Source organism: Bacillus rossius, chromosome 2, assembly GCF_032445375.1.
Source record: "Bacillus rossius redtenbacheri isolate Brsri chromosome 2, Brsri_v3, whole genome shotgun sequence".
Taxonomy (NCBI): domain Eukaryota; kingdom Metazoa; phylum Arthropoda; class Insecta; order Phasmatodea; family Bacillidae; genus Bacillus; species Bacillus rossius.
The window spans coordinates 49,523,806-49,544,059 of NC_086331.1; the positions used below are offsets into that span (position 1 = coordinate 49,523,806).

The 20,254-nt window shown below is 38.9% G+C and overlaps 1 protein-coding gene across 1 annotated transcript in view; it reads right to left on the bottom strand.

Moving 5' to 3' along the window:
• LOC134529275 (filamin-A) overlaps positions 1-20,254 on the bottom strand; it is a 786,080-nt gene that overhangs the window by 595,497 nt on the left and 170,329 nt on the right. The window lies entirely within an intron of this gene.

Genomic DNA, 20,254 nt, shown 5'->3' on the forward strand with positions numbered 1-20,254 from the left:
GCCCTGCGCGAGGCTAGAAACTGCATTTCAACGCATTCTAGCGGTCGTTGGGCATCCATCAATACAATTCCTACTGAAAATTACTAAAGATAGCAGCACCATCGCACGGATTAAGGGCCGGTTTCACCAACAGGGCTAATGCTATTTTATCGAGATAAAGTACAAAAATATCTCGATGTTCTAGTTGTTGTGTTTCATCACACACTTTATCTCGATTTTCTGATATTATCGAGATAGAATACTTAAACCTCGGAATTTGGTGGATAAAGTGAGAATATCTGGATAAAGATGTAAAAATAAACAAACACATCACAGCATGCATAATATTTTTGGAGGAAATATGGCTCGGGCGATGTATAATTTAATTCTTGAGGACAGTGATGATGAAGAACATTTTCGCGAACGTCGGCCACGATGGATTCAGGAAAGAAGCGATTATTTTGAATTGTATGACGAGGATGATTTCAAGATTCACTTTCGTCTTTCTAAACAATCGGCTATGTTTGTACTTGAACATATTGAAAACCAACTAGAGTTCCCTTCTGACAGGTAGGTTTATTTGATTCTAAACATCCATTTAAATTTTCTAATTAAATCTAGATTACTAACAGTATTTATTTTTACTTTTAGGAACATGTCAGTTTCACCCATGAATCAACTTCTTGCAACACTTCGTTTTTATGCAACGGGATGTAACCAGCTGTCTGTTGGGGACTACGTTGGTTGTAGTAAACCCACAGCACACAGAATAATCCACAGGGTTAGTTGCGCAATCGCTGCTCTTCGGCCTCAATTCATAAGATTTCCTGAGACCAGAGAAGAAATTCATTCGGCCCAAATGAAATTTTATCAGATTGCAAAATTTCCCAGGGCTATTGGTGCAATGGATTGCACCCATGTCAGAATACAGTCACCAGGTTTGTTAAGAATATCATTGAGCATAGGTTCAAAGTGAATGATATGTCAAGGCATATTGTTAGTACAGAAAATATTTGTTTTCAGGAGGATAAAATGCAGAGTTGTACAGAAATAGAAAAGGGTACTTTTCTATCAATATTCAAGCCATTTGTGACCCAAATGTGGAATTCAAAGATATTGTTGCCAGATGGCCTGGATCCACACACGATAGTACAGTCTTTAATAACAGTAATAGAAGAGCATTCTTTGAAAGAGGAGCATATGGAGATTCGGTATTGCTTGTGGATTCAGGCTATGGTTGTAACAAATATCTAATGTCTCCATTGAACAATCCCACAAGTCGTCAGGAACATCTTTACAACGAATCGCAAATACGATCTAGGAATCCAGTAGAACGAATGTTTGGATGCTGGAAACGGCGCTTTCCAGTCTTAGCTTTAGGACTGAAAGTCAGCCTAGAGAATGCTTTCCCAATCATTGTGGCAACTGCAGTGCTGCATAATATTTTGATACGAGCCGGCGAAGAAATTCCACCAGATGATCCTAACATTATTTGTGAAAAACCGTGGACTGAACTGCTGGAGGAAGGTTACATTAGGGATCAAGAAGGAAATGTGGAGAGAAGGGCCAGATATGATGTAGTGAGACGGTCATTAATTGAGAACTATTTCAGAAGGTAAGAACAAATAATATTAAATTTATCCGATTGCATATACAAACTCCTATCATATTTAATAATTTTTGTTGTCTCAGTTTGTTGTAGATGGCCTCGAGAAAAAATCATCAACAAATTCGTGAAGATGTTGCAGCAAGGATCAAGGGACAAAAACTGTAAAATGGTTTTATGTATAATTGTTATTAGTCAAATAATTAGTAATGCTACAAATATCAAAAATATATATAGATAATGATTTTCAATACAACTAGGTTTCATTACAAATATACGAAATCAGACGCTTTGAAATGCTCATTGTAAATAGAGTTAAAAAGAACAATTGTATACAAATTACATAAAACATAAAATTATAAACCATCCAATTCTTTCTTTAGTTTTTTAATCTGTAGAGTCATAAATTCAGTCTGTAGCTTTTCATGATTCAGCCTTTCTTGTTCTTGTTGCAATCTCACTTGACACAGTTCTTTCATAGCTTCATTTTCTTCTGTTGCATATTTCTTACATTATTCAATTAGTTCAATTTTAGCTTTATGGAGGGCACTTATTTCATTGTTCTTGCTGGACTGCAATTTTGGCCGCCGTCTCTGAGTCCAGGAAGACTTCTCCGCGATGTTTGGCAACTGACACTCAAGGACTGATTTTGCAACATTGTTACTATTATCGGGAATATGGTCTCTTGAAGTACTTTCACAGTTGCCTTGCTCAGTGCTTACCATAACCGTTTCTTTGACACAAGGGAATATCACTGGTGAAACTGATGATGTTGAACTGGCATTATTTTGTGGTACAAGAGCAGGACATATGGGGCCTCTGAGCATTGAGGGAGTGTAGTGGGACCAGTCTCCATTAAGAAGTGTCTGCTGAAAAAAAAAAGAAGACACTGTTATGTGAAAAATGTAAACATTCATCGTACTGTTAAGTTTCTTTGTTATGTTAATGTTATTAACATTTTAAACTGCTTTGTTATGTCTGCTACTTTACACTAGTTTGAGTCTCCAGGGTAGCAATGTCCACCATCGAACCTATTTCCAGCTCTACGACTGCATTTTCTTTTGTGTTGTTTGATTCACCTGGAACAATACTATTCTGGTTAGTTCACATGTGATGTTATAAGCACAACAACTTAACGGTTTAACAAAATAATACATATAGGTCTAACATTTCCAATGTTCGACCAAATATGCGACTTCTTTTATGTAAGAATGAAACTGATCAAAATTATTTTAATCAATCATCTACATCATTTACTACACAGAAAAATGTATTGAAGGAGAAGGCTATGAAAAACCATTAATTTGTAGGAATACTGTACTTACTTATGCATTGTAATGTATTGACCATTACTGCATCTGAGTCTGAGTCAAAGATATTATTGTGTCCTTTAACTACAGGTTTTATTAAAGTATAAACGCGGCCCAAAATAGGGTCATTTGTACACTTTGTGGGGGGTCCTCCACCTGAAAAAAACAATGTATACAATTTAATTTAATTAATTGTCAATGTACATTGCCATTTGTAAAAATATATTAAACCACTTCCTTTCACTTCTGTATAGTAAGTCACAAAATAAAATGTTACATTTTGTAATACAAGTTGAAAATATTTTTATACAAAACATACCTGTCCCAGTTACCATCTGAACTTTTTCGTCTGCATACTGTTTCCGTGTCGTCTTCTTCAGATTTTCCCAAACAGATTTCAGGTTATCTGCAGACCTGTGATGGACTCCTGACACACAGTTGAAACTACTTGCAATAATTTGCCACTGTTTCAATTTGTTCTGTTGTGTTACTGCATCCGTGCGCTTATTTTCAATTATGTTAAAATGTTCTGTCACCAAATCTAACAAAACAATTTTTTCTTCTGGTGATAAATTCTTATTTCGTGGTTTTTTGGCGGAACAAGTGTTTTCTTTAGCTTCCATTATCTTTATTATCGCTACACGACTTGAATAACAACAAACCTACTCGCGATATTTGTTTACTTTTCTTCCGAACATCGAGATTTCAAAAAGAAAATCGGGATTTTATAATGAATATCGAGATATTATTATCTCGATTATCTGGGAAGAGGATAAGTCGTGGTGAAACGGACACAAGATCATCGCGATTAAAATTCAAGTTTAACTTTTTATCTCGATAAAAATATCTCGATTTTCCATTAAGTTTATCTCTGTTGGTGAAACCGGCCCTAAGTGATGTTATTTTAATTTTCTCAAGTACTTTTAAAGTAGCGTTTATTTCTTGTTATGACCACTAAAATGTAAAAAAAGGAATTGCAGGAAGTTTCGCTAACTTACAGTTTCATTTGGAAAAGTAACATGCTTCATACGCCCCCCGATGACCACAAAAATTACTATAAAGAAGTTAATGGCGCCAGACGCGAGTCCACCTGCTGGACGAAATCAAGAATAAAGTTATCTCTGCGCATGCGCGTAATTTGCTCCACAGATCGGGAACGGACAAGCCACCAAAATCTGTTCCCTAAAAATAAGGGATTGGCCATGTCCTATCGTGAACTAGGAATACGGTTAAGGTACAGTTTTAGCATATTCAACACCTAAACCCTTAATTTTGTGTCTTGGAATACTGGCCTAAAAATATTCGCGCCAAGTTTGTACTTAAGTTGTTCGGAGCCCACTTCAATCTTGGAGTGTGACGGAAAACATAATACATTCTGTAAATGGTTCTTGCAATGGAGAACTTTGATTTAAGATGTTTTTGGCCGTAAGACATTGCTGGTTACACTTTATGTCATTAGGAACCTCAATAACGGACAAACTATGTAAATACAAAAATATAAATCAATACTAATATTATAAAGCTGAAGAGTTTGTTTGTTTGTTTGAACGCGCAAATCTCAGGAACCACTGGTCCGATTTGAAAAATTCTTTCAGTGTTGGATAGTACATTTATCGAGGAAGGCTATAGGCTATATTATATTATCAATAACATTAGGGATCCTTACTAACAACATGCAGTACACGTACGAAGTGTGTGTTGACAATGCCGCGTGCGCTATAAGTTTATTTCCTATTGTCTATTAACATTGTTGCCACGCACTAGATGCCTTTTCATTCTTAATTTTCCCATACAAGTAAAAAAAACACCCGTGTGATATTAACAACAAAGCAGTCAGTACCCTCATAATAGTTCAATTAGTATTTAAATACTTTTTATCACTTTAAATCGCAAACCTAAACTATTGTTTTTAATCCTCTCTCTGTGTTTAATTTGTTTTTTTTTTACTAGAATTATTTTTATGATTTTTAATTAATTTTCATTTTTCGGACCATCAATAAATTTCCTCTCCCGTTACAATTCTGACAACGACTTGTGTATATATATATATTTATATATATACATATATATACATATATATATATATATATATATATATATAAGCAAAATACTACTCACTGACTCACTCATGACGAGATCTCTAAAACTGTACACCCGATTAACTTGAAATTTAGCATAGTTACTCATTTTGTGATGTAGACGCTCACTAAGAACAGATTCTGCGGAAATGCTATCCCAAGGGGAGTTTCGGGGGCATAATATATCAAAATTTCCAGTTTTTGGTAGGAAATCACCATGGCAACGGTTATTGCTTTGTTGATGCGTCATTCGTCTCGATGGCAACGACTATTTCATTGTTAGTAGTATACGAATGTATTTCCTGGCACAGGATTACGCAGGGATGCCAGAGGTGCCGACCGCCATATTGGATTGTGACGTCACGGCGGCCATCTTGGATGCTCGTGACCTTGAAATTTGACCTTGACCTTGAATTTGATCCTCATAACGTGTCAAAATCGCCCAAAATTAGGCAAAATTTGCCCAAAATTCCTCGAAATCCGCCATAATTTACATTTTTGTGGAAAAAAATTCCGCCAAAAAATCTCGAAAAATTCCTCAATTCAAAAATCAGGATTTCGAAAATCCTCAAGTCATTTTGCCTTAGAAACCACGAAAATTCCTAAAAGAAGCTTAAGCATCCTTGTCTACAGCCTCCAATAAGCCTCTGACATCATCTAGGATTATGACCGCCATCTTGGATTATGTCGTCACCGTTGCAATTTCCGTTACGTCCGCCATCTTGAAAATCTTTATTTACTATCCGATTTTAATGAAAAAAATTTTAAAATTTATAAAAAAATTAAATTAATAGAAATTTAATAAAAAGTATTAAAAAATAAGCATTTACGACATGGAGCTCAGAGTCCTCGGTTCGAACCCGATGAGTGCAAAAAAAATTTAAAAATGGCGACAAGCTCCTTCCTCACAGTGGCTGCAGGCAGACTGACCCCTACCACTTTTTACCATTCATACATATCATCAGGTAGTATGACGTCATGTCCGCCATCTTGTCTTTGTTTGCTGGTAGCCATCATTACGTTATCATTGGCTAGAGTGCGCTGACGCCATGGTAGTGTAATTCTTACCCACTAGAGTGCAGTAATCATTTATTACTGTGACACTCGCCATCTTGAAATTTGGACGCCATCTTGAAAATCCGTAATTATTTAGCTAGAAATTCGGGAAAAGTTCCAAAATTCATTAAATAAGTCACTCATTAATTTACATATTGATTCGACCAATTCCTGTCCTCGGTTCGATACCCGATCGATGCAATGTTTAATTTTATGTAAAAAATAATAATTTCAATAAACCATGTTCAACATTCTTAAAGAGAGACTAAATCCTCTACTACCATCATCCTACCAGACATAAAGACCACCATATTGGAAATTCGTAATTTTAATGCTAGAGATGCGAGAAAATGTTCAAAATTCATTAAATAAATTTGTAATATATATAATAATTAATAAGATCGACTAAGGTCCTTAGTTCGATCCCTGGCCGATAAAAAAAACAACTTTAATATTATAAAAAGTACCACTAAAGTGGCAGGTTTGAGAAAATAAAAACACAGCAAGTTCTTTTAAAAAAACTTTTATTACACAAATTCTACACTACTACAAGTACAAAAAAATACACAGACAAATAACTAAAGTCTTGTGGATCTCTCGATGTCTGCATCTGCCACCCACGAATTAAAGCGAGTTGGAAAGCCCCACCACTTGACGTAGGACCATCCTTTTCTTCGTTTTATAATCTTCTCCACCAAGTATGTATCGGGATACAACGTAGGCTGAATCTCTTCGGCATAGAAGCCACCACGGATAGGTTTGTGGTCCAAATCTTCGAGGTAGTAGGTCCTAGGCTCTGATTCACGAATGTGTCACACGGAAAAGTTCGGGACTCCAGTTCGCAGTGAAACCTTTCTCGAAGATACCTTACTGCTTGGAGATTCGCACAATGTCACCGACGTTAGCTTTACGCTTTCGTCGATCTTTCTTCTTCGAGTTGGAAAACACTGTTTGAAGCAGGCGATTGTCCGTTACGTCCTTTGGCTTCATTTTCGTGGTAGAATGCACCGTGGAATTATACTAGCTTATTAGTTTCGACAAAATGACAAGCCACTTGTAATTTCCATTAGCCGTGAATTGACGCCACATCTTGAAAAGCAAAGGTCTGTTAAACCTTTCGACAACGGAGGCTTTGACGTAACTAAATGTAGAGTAGTGTTTGATGCCATACTTCTTAATCAAAGCCTTGAAGGTTGCATTGTAGAATTCTTTACCGAGGTCCGTTTGCAGGTGCGACGGTACACGTCCATCACGCAAAATATTATTCATGGCCTTGGCTACTTCAGTTGCAGTCTTTGATTTTACAGGTCTAGCCCAAGCGAACTTGCTATAAACATCGATGACTGTCAACATGTACTTGAAACCTTTATTCAATCGGGAATATGGTATCATCTCAACAAGGTCCGCCTGGAATAAATCATCAATTCCACGAACTATGACTTTGCGACGAAGGTATTTTCGTCTAGCAGGAGCATGAAGTTCGTGAGCGATTCCGGTTCGACTCGTATGTAGCCGGCTTCCCTCAGTTCTTCAAATGGAGACTATTTCGTTGATGTGCGAATAGTTTCCTACACTAAGCGAAGCATGTAGAATTCTAAGACGATCAACTAATTCATTGGGGTCGTCCCAATATACATAGTCAAATATCTGGCCTCTTTCTAGATTTTTTAAACCTTCGCCATGTATTGTTAGTTCACTAAAGAGATTAGCGAGAATGTCGATTTTTTCACGATCTTCGTCTTTATATACACCACTATCTGGATCGTTATCGCGAAAATGTGCATTGGTTAGCTCTAGCAGTTTTTTGTACTCTTGTAAGTATTTGTGAGAATATCCTTTAGGCTCCCTGCGAAACAGCAATTCGTACAGATCCGGAGTCCCGCGCGTTTTTAATGCTTCCACGCGCACGATATTTCCTGGTAGAAAGTCTATTTCTATAGCACCGAGGAACCACTTATTATGTTTTCTGTACACTCCGTAGGTCGTGTCATTATTCCGGCTCGTAAACGATATCAGGTATGGTCGGACCATTGCATTAACTTGATGTCCCTTTTTCGGTATTTTCTTCTTGTGCATGGACACTGTACTTGTTAAGTCCTCTTCTTCTCGATCTGGTTCATACTTTCTCTTCTTTACAGTTGGCATTTCCTCTTCAACTTCTGTCTTCACAATGATGGCTGGTTCTTCCTTGTTTTTAAGTTCGTCGAGGCGACTAGTGATTGGTTTAAATATCTCCTCATTTTCCATCTCACGTGCAAGTCTGGTTCGTCTAGCAAGTAAATATTTTTCACGAACAGACTGTAATGCTCGATGAAGGTCACTGGCCAGGTCCGACATTGTACTGGCTGGAAACCTATTGCAAGACCCCCTTTTATACTTTTTTATTCGTTCGCAGAAACTTCTTTCTTGAGTTTGGCTAAATCTGAATTTGTTGGCAAGTGAGATAGTGATGCTTTCAGACTACTTTGAAATGTCCTCAGATCGTCACGTCTTTGTGCATTCGATACTTCGATCATGTCGCGAATGCGGGAGTCCAAGGCTTCCACACGCTGGTCGATGGCAACAAGATACTCTAGTAATTCCTTTTTCACACTTTCCACCTTTTGAGCCAGTAGCGAAATGTATTTGCGGATAACATCGTCATGAGACTTGAGAGCAGTATGTAAGTCTCGACTGCTACGACCGAATTTGGAAATGCTATGACTCATGTTTGACGATAAACTGATCGAAACCTCGTCTGTACCTGACCTTATACAGCGGCCAGTCTTTGACTATAACTAGGAATCTGTGTTCTTTCAACACAAGGAGCACAAGTATTTGAATTCCTGGAATGTCATGTCGGTGTTTACATGGTCGTCATAAGTGTGACGTAAATTAAGTTCGTCCATGCGAAAAAGTACTATGACATTTGCGTTGTCTCGTAGGAGATGTTTTGGAATACGACTGTACGTCTGACACAGGTAAACGCAGTCTACCTTGGCGTGTCTACCCATGGAAAAGTACTCTTGTATTATGCCTTGTTTCTCGCACATTTCATCGTCGAAAACAAACACGGAATTGGCTTTTGTTTCGCTTGGAGGTACCACATCCGCATTATCATTAAATGGAAAATACTCCAGACCATCCTCCGAGGGTAGAACAGTAGGTAGGCGCTGGTACTTTGGCTGTTGCAACGACTTGGAATACAAGTAAACGTTCTCGAACCGAAGACCATTTGGTTCCTCCAGTAAACTCAGCAGAACGCACGTTTTGTCTCAGTTGGACGGACCCGCCATTATGCAACGTACGGCAGAAGGCAACAGTAAGCCATGTCGTGATTCACGCGCACTAAATACATAGTCTTGCGTAATGCGTACGGGCAAACACACGTCTTGCTTGACGACCTGCATTGTACTGAAGAAATTGTATAAAATAAAACACATTTATACTTTCTGGTCAGTTGTGCGTAATGACTCGAAGAGGTAAGAACAAAAAACACATCGGTGCAGTACTCGTGAACTCGCTGATAAACAATCTACCATTCGAGCTACACATTCCCGGCTACAGATTTTGCGGCCCCGGGACTAAACTTGCGAAAAGGTTAGCTCGCGGTGACATGGGCATTAATTCTCTCGACGAAAAGTGCAAGCAGCACGATATTGCATATTCATTAAGCAAGGATCTGGAATCCAGGCACCGGGCAGATGAGATATTGGCACAGGAAGCCAAAGAAATAAGCAAATCGTCGAACGCGGGACTAGGAGAGAAAATCGCAGCGTGGGGCGTATCTAAAATCATGAAGGCAAAGACAAAATTAGGAATGGGTGCTCGTCGAGCCAGCTCCATCAAGTCAAAGACTAACTCACGCAGGACCAAACGCAAAACTGGTGCAGGCGTGCAAAAAGACAAGCAAAAATTACAGACTCTCGACAAGAAGATTATAGGAGGTTTTCTTCCTTTGCTTTTGCCTGCATTGGGTGCTCTCGGCGGCCTCATCGGTGCAACGAGCGGTATAGTGCGGGCAGTAAACACTTCGAAGAATGAACGCAAGCAGTTAAAAGAAGCACAGCGACACAATGCCAGCATGGAAGCCATTGCCATCGGTAAAAAAAACGGCGAAGGACTGTACTTACGGCCTTACAAGACAGGTCGTGGCATGAGAAACAAAGGAATGAAAAAATCCTAAGTTCTTTGCCGAAACGTCCGCTCACCAATAAAGATTTAATTAAGTACGCACGCAAACTGAATATACCAAATTTACGCGGCGTGTTTATGCGAGACACTTTGCCCAGCAAGCCAAAGACACGTGAGCGCGCCATAATTAATTTAGACACGTCGGCAGGTCGGGGCACGCACTGGGTGGCGTACATAAAGTCTGGAAAAATGGCCGAGTACTACAATAGTTCTTGAAATTTACGGCCTCCTCCAGAACTTAGGTTGTACCTGGACCGGTCCACTACGTTGTTTTACAATTACGAAACGGAACAGAGGCCTAATCAAACAAACTGCGGACACTTGTGTCTTCGCTTTTTAACAAACAAAAATTAGCTGACAAATAAAAATTGCTACTTAAAGGTTGTGCAGTGATGATAATTTATTAGTCATGTCGATAACACTTACCTTGACAGGTCACGCATCTGAGCTGCGGGCGGTTCATTTCCCGCCTCTGGATTTAGACGGAGAATGGTGTATCGGACTCGTAGATTTTCAAACGTATAATGCGATATCGAATATCGACGAAGAAAATTGCAAGATCTGCTTCCTGAAAAGCGATGGGACCGCTCATGAAATACGATTACCTGTTGGCTCTTACGAAATTGACGACATTGCAATTTACATCAGGGATATGTTACCACAGGATGTAGATTTTCAACTGCGTGTAAATCCAAACACTCAAAAAAGCATTCTAACATGCAATGAAATTGTCGACTTTACAAAACCTGGGACCATAGGTTCGATGCTAGGATTCGAATCAAAGGTGTATGATGCAGGAAGAACGTACGAATCTACACGCGCAGTAAACATTTTGCCTGTGAATGTCATAAGAATAAACTTAATTTGGCAAGTGGAACGTACCTCAACGGAAGACTAAGCAACATGCTGCACGAGTTTTCGCCGATGGTCCCGCTAGGATATAAACTGGTCGAAGTACCGCAAAGTATCATTTACGTTCCAGTCGTCGTGAAGTGCGCACACGAAGTCGTCGTCCGAATCGTTGACCAGCGAGGACGATTGGTGAATTTTCAAGACGAAGAAATTACATTACGTCTGCACTTGAAGCGATGGGCATAAAGTTTGTAACACGGAACAGTTATAAAAGAAATTGTATCGCCGTGAATAAAAACAGTTCTCTACCAGACATCGGTGCGTTAACACCTGACAACATAAAGTATCTTCTTAGTATTGGACAATTGCCGAATAAATATGGAAGACGAAATCCTCAATGTGGAAGATCCGGTCATTTTTGATGACAGCATTACGAAAATGGAATTGCACGAGTACCAGCCTTTCCTGCTCGGACCGTACGCACTACCATCGGAAGTACGCATTGCTGTACAGCACCAAGATATTTGTACTTTACCTTCACAGTCATTTCTACGTATAAGAGGCACGCTGACAAAAGCGGATGGTACGCATCCGACAACGACCTCAATATCCTGCAATGGTATTCTTCACCTAATCGAGTGCATTATTATGTACTCAATGGCGTCGAGGTAGACCAGACGAGAGATGTAGGCATAACATCTGCTATTAAAAATTACCTTTCGCACACGCCAAATGAACTGTCTGCTGCAAAGATGACCGGTTGGGCACTCGAGGATGAATATAAGCTCCCGGTTTATGCCGAAGGGAAGTTCGAGGTTTTTGTTCCTCTGTCCATGCTTCTTGGATTCGCTGAGGACTACAAGCATATAATCATTAATTCGAAACAAGAGCTCGTACTGCTTCTAGCCAACACGCACATTAATGCAATTATCGCCGCTGCAGAAAACCCACAAGATGTCTCGCTAACACTACAGTCTATCGAGTGGATGCTGCCCCACATCCAAGTGAGCACCGTTGAACGAGTCAAGATGTTGAACATAGAAAATGGCAACTTCGATGTGCCATTCCGATCCTGGAGCCTGGAAACTTATCCTGGCTTGCCTCATAGTCAGCATATTAATTGGATAGTAAAGTCCAGCTTCGCTACGGAAAAACCAAGATACATCATCGTCGGGCTTCAGACCGGAAGACAGCTCAATGCAGGAGTGAGTCGCTCCGTATTCGATAACTGTCAAATACGCAATGTAAAAATATTTTTAAACAGCGAAAGTTAGCCGTACGTTGACATGAACATGGACTTTGAAAGTGGAAGATTTCTTCTCGCATATCAAATGTATGCCAAGTTTCAGCAAGTTTACTATGGGCGGAGACAGTCACCGATACTGAGTCCCGACAGTTTCAAGAACAAGGCTCCGTTAATGGTGTTTGACGTTTCCAAACATGATTATCGAATAAATTCAAACATCATCGACTGTAGGATCGAGATAACGACTAGTGGAAATATTCTGCCAAACACATATGCTTTTTGTCTGATACTTCACGATCGGCTTGCATCGTACAATTGTCGAGACAAACTTGTAAAGATTCTGACATAAATACCGTTTCGTTTTCGATGATAATTAAGTTACAACCGAGCATTGCTATAGAGCATCCCACTCTTAGATTGCAGTATGGAAGTAAATGGGCGCATTCTCTCTCTCTCTCTCTCTAACACACGCCGATTGCCGTTAGCACTGTCCTTGTTTCTTCGTGCGTTGTTGCCAAATATCAAACGAACTTTAAAATTTTAATTTTTGGACCAAGCTTTTTTTCATATTGTATAGAATCAAAATACGCATCAGGCAATGCTTATTTTGAATACTTAACAATATTTTAAGTGTCCGAAAAAATTAAAAATCATAACTTATTCGCTGCGAACTGTTTTGAAGTATTCCGATATGTTTCACATCAAAAAAAGAAAACCTACATGTGTATTTCATTCAGATTTTTTTTATTAGTAAATTAATGCCTTAGGACGCCACCGAACAAATGTTAAGACAAAAACTGTACAGGTTTCACTTAAATAATTCTTTTAATATATTGAAATGCATTTTCTCACAAACTGACACATCAAAAAGTTGACCCGCGGAAAACTTTTTTTCTATTAAAGATAGATGGGCGACGAAAGCGAGAAAAATGTTCACAATGAATTGAATTAGTTTTTAAAAGCAGCTCCATCTCAATTGCTTCTACAGTTTCCGTGGAAATAGCTGTTAAAGATGTGTCTTATCAGTACAAGAGCGCGCGCTGCTGTCGTAAGAGGAAACAGGGTCGTGTGTTTAGATAGCGGGGTTCTGTCCTACAAGCAATTTCAAATACATGGCTTCCTTAGTCAACAAAAAATATTATAATCGATTCTTGAACATAATATGTAAAATGTATGAAATAAATACGAAGGAATTTAATAGCGATCATGGTACAAAATTTTGAATTATTTTTCTATCCTTCTCACCAAGCATCTTATCAAACATTGTTTTAGACAAAGTTTTGGAAAATAATTATGATATTATTACAAACAATCTAAACAGATTTGATAAGGTGTCTACTAAGGCAGTTACGTTTTTTTGTCCGGTGAAAATTTTTTTCGAACCCATGCAGTTATGGCTGGTCGTATCAAAAATGTATTTAGAAAACATTTTTCGGCATTAGGTAATCCGAGTTATCATACGTTAAAACGGATTCGATATTATTCATATTATGGGAGTTGTTGCGATTTTTCTGTTTTTCAAAAAATCTTCCCCATTTCGAACCAATTGTTCGGATTTTTCCCATAACTTACTCGACCGAGAATTTCCATTGCCATATTTTATTTATGACTTGTCCAAAAATACGGCATTTATCGGGCCCATGAAAATGTGATATATATAATTATATATATATATATATATATATATATATATATATATATATATATGGGATTTTTAGAACAGAAAAGAAAACTATAAGAAAATTTCGTCTACAATAGGTAGTTTTTATTTGAAATTTACATAAAAGTGGCATTATTACAAATTTATATGTGTAATAGTATAAAATATTATAAATTACGATATGATTTCTTAAAATGCTTCTTGTTCGATCCAAATTACACAGACACGCATCTCCTGAAATTCGTAATGTGTTAGAGATTTGGCAACAGCGCGCGCCATAAGCCGTGTACTGCAATCTAAGAGTGGGACGGGCTATAGCGACAAGATGTACTGCAACCTGCAAGGTTTCCAGAGCCAAAATGGATTCGTGCTCAAGGAAATTAGCGTCACCTCTGGAGACAAGACTCGAACTCGCACTTTCCGACCTCCGTATCCTTGGAAACTACTAGACGAAAAAAGTAAACGGTCGAATGAATGGCTATGTAAATATTATCACGGACTAGAGTGGGACGAAGGAAAAATTCCGTACCACCAAGTGAAAAACACTATTGAAGGTTTACTAGTTCAAAACGAAATAATCTACGTCGCCGGACCTGAACAAAAGAAATGGCTGAAAAAGTTGTGTGATGCACCCGTTGAAATTGTAGACCTACAGACCGACTACGGCTGTCCATCCCTGCGCAAGCTTAGTGCAATATACGACGTGCAGCCACGTGACAAGTTTGAACGTGTCTGTGCCTGCACAAACTCGCAGTTAATGCAGAAATGGCACACACCGTGTTACTAGGAGCCTGCATATATAAATGGTGTACATACGTACGTGCCTTCAGTTGTCGTTCGACCTGCAAGAAGATGTTTACGTTTCATCCTGCTAACGTGTACGTTAGCGCAAGACCTAACTTCAGCAGTGTCGAGTACAGCTACTTGGATTCCGGGTATCTACGTACATATACAGAAACCTGTGATGGAGGCGCTCAGCATTGGCGGTTTGCGCACTTTCCTGTGTCCTACGAACCGACTCAGCAGCTGGTAGATTGTTGCGAAACTGGACACTGTGCCGTCTATCACATGAGACCACACACAATCCTTCCTGCTAGCATCGCTGAGGTAGTCGCCTCGTATGCATGTGCAACACCAAACATGGACGTGTTGCAACCTGTTGCGACCTGTGATGCTTCTACGCAGACGTCCAAACGGTGTGCGTCTCGTCGTCGAAGTTCAGGCAGTGAATCTGTCCCAACTAGCACTGAGCCAAAGCCCAGGCGTAGACATGGTCACAGACGTCATCGACCATGTCTTGTCGGAGTTGCCGACATCGCAGAAGATGACCAGCTGGAAACTCTGTGTTCCTGATCTCGTGGCCTACGAACCAGTTGGAACCGGAGTCGACGATACCGTGCGTGCGGCATTAAAGACTTTGCTTGTGAAAATGCTTGATTCCTTAACCTAATGTGTATTTGTGTAATTTTTATAAATAAATGTGTAAAACTTGAACTTGTGTGTTTTTTATTTCTATAATTTTTAGGTACCTAAAAAAAAAATAATTTTAAATACAGACAATATTTTGACTAATGTAGTATTCCAGTAGACCGTGGGTATATAAGCGAGGTTCAGACGACTGGACCCGCAGTTCACCTCTGACCGCGGTGCAGTACGGACTTGCTCTCTTCAGGTAGTTTCGTGAGATTTAGTTATGTCGACCGGAATAGACTGCTTACTGTCAGCAGCGGGGACCTCGATGGCAGCAACGATGATGGAGTCGGAGATCCTGATACCGACTGCAGAGGAGACCACAACAGCGGTGGAGATCCCGATACCGACTGCAGAGGAGACAACGATAAGTGCTGTTCCATCATCAGCTGAAGTTTAACCATCTGCATTCCAGACTTCAATTAATGAAGAGCGTACAGCGCATCAATGCAAATATTGTGACGCATCTTTTACAAAACCTACGAATGCGCGCAGACATGAAAGAAGCAGTTGTCCGAATAATTTACTGAAAAGAACAGAGTTTCAATGTGACAAGTGCGGTAAATTAATTTCACGTCTCGATAGCTTACATCGTCATTATAAAAATTGCTCCGAGAAAGCTAAGTGCGAGTTTAATGAACATGGTTATTGCTTTGACTCATACGTTGTACCAGCTAATGAGAATATATATAAGTGAGACCCTGGTGATATGGACTTCAGTCTGTCTCTGGCTGCGGTGATGAACGGCTCGGATAGTTAGACTTGTATAACATAATAGACCGTTATCTAGCTATTCTTGAGAACTCGATGGCATCATTACCACTATCTACACCAACCTCGATCGAACGTCTACCATCATCAGTGCAGAGCACGATGACAACGACATCTACAGCTACACCTGCTCTCTCAGCACAGCAGGAGATTTCGATGTGTGCAACATCTTCTGCAGAGCAGACCTCAATGGCTTCAGAAGTTAATATGTCAGCAGTGTTACAATAGTTGTCTTCAGTTCCAGTGTCATTGATGAAGGAAGGAACATCCAACGGTGTTCCATCGCCCAACTGTACGTACTGTGAGAAGATAAAAAACTTGAAATTATGGGATTATGTAATACACAATTGTAGTAATAACTCTGAACGCATTAAATATCAGTGCAACAGGTGTTTCAGCAAGTTTATACTCTATGGAAGATTAAAACGACACCTCAAGAATTGTGATACACTGGGTGTACATTCATCGGAATCAAGCTGTATATCTTGTAACAAAACATTAGCAACTATTCGAGGTGCAAAACAACACGAAATATATCACTGTCCTTTTAATGAAGTCGATAATTCGGCTTTGTGTGAAAATTTCGGTGTACCAATATGTAGACCTGATAGACTGAATAGACATTTCAAGTCATGTAAAGGGCTTAGTCCATACAAGATGACTGTTTGAATCGAGGAATCCACAAGACTTTAGTAATTTGTCTGTGTATTTTTTTGTACTTGTAGTAGTGTAGAAATTGTGTAATAAAAGTTTTTTTAAAAAGAACTTGCGGTGTTTTTATTTTCTCAAACCTGCCACTTTAGTGGTACTTTTTTAAAATATTAAAGTTGTTTTTTTATCGGCCAGGGATCGAACCAAGGACCTTAGTCGATCTAATTAATCATTATAAATATTACAAATTTATTTAATGAATTTTGAACTTTTTCCCGCATCTCTAGCATTAAAATTACGAATTTCCAATATGGTGGTTTTTATGTCTGATAGGATGATGGTAGTAGAGGATTTAGAGTCTCTTTAAGAATGTTGAACATGGTTTATTGAAATTATTATTTTTTACATAAAATTAAACATTATTGCATCGATCGGGTATCGAACCGAGGACAGTAATCGGTCGAATCAATATGTAAATAAATTAGTGACTTATTTAATGAATTTTGGAACTTTTCCCGAATTTCTAGCTAAATAATTACGGATTTTCAAGATGGCGTCCAAATTTCAAGATGGCGAGTGTCACAGTAATAAATGATTACTGCACTCTAGTGGGTAAGAATTACACTACCATGGCGTCAGCGCACTCTAGCCAATGATAACGTAATGATTGCTACCAGCAAACAAAGACAAGATGGCGGACATGATGTCATACTACCTGATGATATGTATGAATGGTAAAAAGTGGTGGGGGTCATTCTGCCTGCAGCCACTGTGAGGAAGGAGCTTGTTAACATTTTTAATTTTATTTTGCACTCATCGGGTTCGAACCGAGGACTCTGAGCTCCGTGTCGTAAATGCTTGTTTTTTAAATACTTTTTATTAAATTTTTATTAATTAATTTTTTTATAAATTTTAAAAAAAAATTTCATTAAAATCGGATAGTAAATAAAGATTTTCAAGATGGCGGACGTAACGGAAATTGCAACGGTGACGACATAATCCAAGATGGCGGTCATAATCCTAAATGACGTCAGAGGCTTATCGGAGGCTGTAGACAAGGATGCTTAAGCCTCTTTTAGGAATTTTCGTGGTTTCTAAGGCAAAATGACTTTTGAGGATTTTCGAAATCCTGATTTTGTAATTAAGGAATTTTTCGAGATTTTTTGGCGGAATTTTTTTCCAAAAAAATGTAAATTATGGCGGATTTTGAGGAATTTTGGGCAAATTTTGCCTAATTTTGGGCGATTTTGACACGTTTTGAGGATCAAATTCAAGGTCAAGGTCGAATTTCAAGGTCAAGGTCAAATTTCAAGTTCAAGCTCAAAGTAGAAGGTCAAATTTCATGGTCAAGGTCAAATTTCAAGGTCAAAGTTCAAGGTCAAGGTCAAAGTTCAAGGTCAAAGTTCAAGGTCAGACCAAAGTTCAAGGTCAAGGTTCAATGTCCAGGTCAAGGTCAAAGGTGTGGTGACCAGATAATTATACTAACATGGTATCAGCACACTCTAGCGGACGAAAACAAGATGGTGATCTCCAGCGGGTGATTTCAAGATGGCGGCCGTCACCAAAAGTGCAATGGTGGTTTTAAGGATTTTTTTATTATTTAATTAGGATGATTAATTTTTTTTAATGATTTTTAAATTTTTTCCCGAATCTCTAGCATTAAAATTACGGATTTTCAAGATGGCGGACATGACGTCATGCTCACTGGCGATATATATGCTTTGAAAAAAAGTGGTGGGAGTCAGTCTGCCTACAGCCACTGTGAGGAAGGATCGGTCGCCATTTTTATTTTTTTTGCACTCGTCGGGTTCGAACCGAGGATTCTTAGCTCCATGTCGTAAATGCTTGTTTTTTAAATATTTTTATTACAATTTTATTATTTAAATTTTTTTATATTTTTTTAAATTTTTTTCATTAAAATCAGATAATAAATACATATTTTCAAGATGGCGGCCGTAACGAAAATTGCAACAGTGACGTCATAATTCAAAATGGCGGTCATAATCCTAGATTACATCAGAGGCTTATCGGAGACTGACTCTTAGGAGTTTTAAGCCTCTTTTTAGGAATTTGGGTTCTTTCTAGGGCAAAATGACTTTTGAGGATTTTCAAAATCCTGATTTTTGAATTGAGGGATTTGAGTTTTTTTGGCGGAATTTTTTTCCACATGAATGGAAATTTTGGCGATTTTTGAGGAATTTTGGGCAATTTTTGCCCAATTTTGGCGAATTTGGCAAGTTTTGAAGGTGAAATTCAAGATCAAGGTCAAAGGTCAAGGTCACACTCATCCAAGATGGCCGCCGTGACGTCACAATCCAAGATGGCGGTCAGCTCCTCTGGCTCCTTCTGCGAGCGCCTGTGCCCGGAGCCCCATTCGTATACTACTATTGTTAGTGCAATCCTCATCACCGTTGAATTTTTGCGGGTACTATAAATATCAAAAATTGCCCTTTTTTTCAAGTATATATATTTTACAGACTTGAAACTTCACAGTAATGTTCCTTATGTTACGCAGGATGACATTTTCCGAAAATTAGATCCCATGGGTGGTTAAAACCAGGCAACAGTGGGTACTTTGTCTGCATGAGAACAGGATTTTGTATTATTCATGACTTCTGCGTCTCCATGGCAACGGGCATCGCGCGGCAGTGGCGTACCTACAAGGAGGGGCATGTATAATGAGCGGCGCAAGAATTATCTGCCTGTAGACTACCGTAGCGAAGAACGGGTACATCAGTTGTACGTTGCGTGCACGAGTCGGGAAACCATCGGTGCTATTCATTTTCTCTCCTGTACATTATACAGCATTGTAATAAATTTTCACTGAATTTTTTTTTATTTACCATTACTGTAAATGGGAGATGTGGCTTAATTTTTTTCCATTAGTATAGCCGTGCGAAGCCGGGTCGGGCAGCTAGTATGGAAATACACAGCAAAACAAGCCAAAATCAGCAGATGTCCAAAAATTAAAAAAAAACAGATAGCGCAGTAAATCATGTAGATAGAAGGAATATGTCAAAAAATTATTACAGCACAGATGGACACTGGGCTGACGACGACGACGAGATAATTGCAACAAAGACAGTAAAAAAATCAAGACACGACTTTGGACTTTACAGCGACAAACAAACGAACCCAACGCTAATGTGAACAGGCGCACCCATCGATGTGACAAAAAGTATATTCTGGACACCACAACGACTGTTACAGCACAGACTAAAACAGTATGCTTGCTAAGACGACAGTTGCAACGTTTCGAGAACCAAGATCTGTTCTTGTTCTCAGGCACAGACAGACTAAAAATCCGTTTAGGATTGATTTCCAGCGTTCGTCGGGCGAATCAAAACACACATTTTATAGCCCACGATTACGCATCACTTTCAAGTGACTTCATTAAGATAC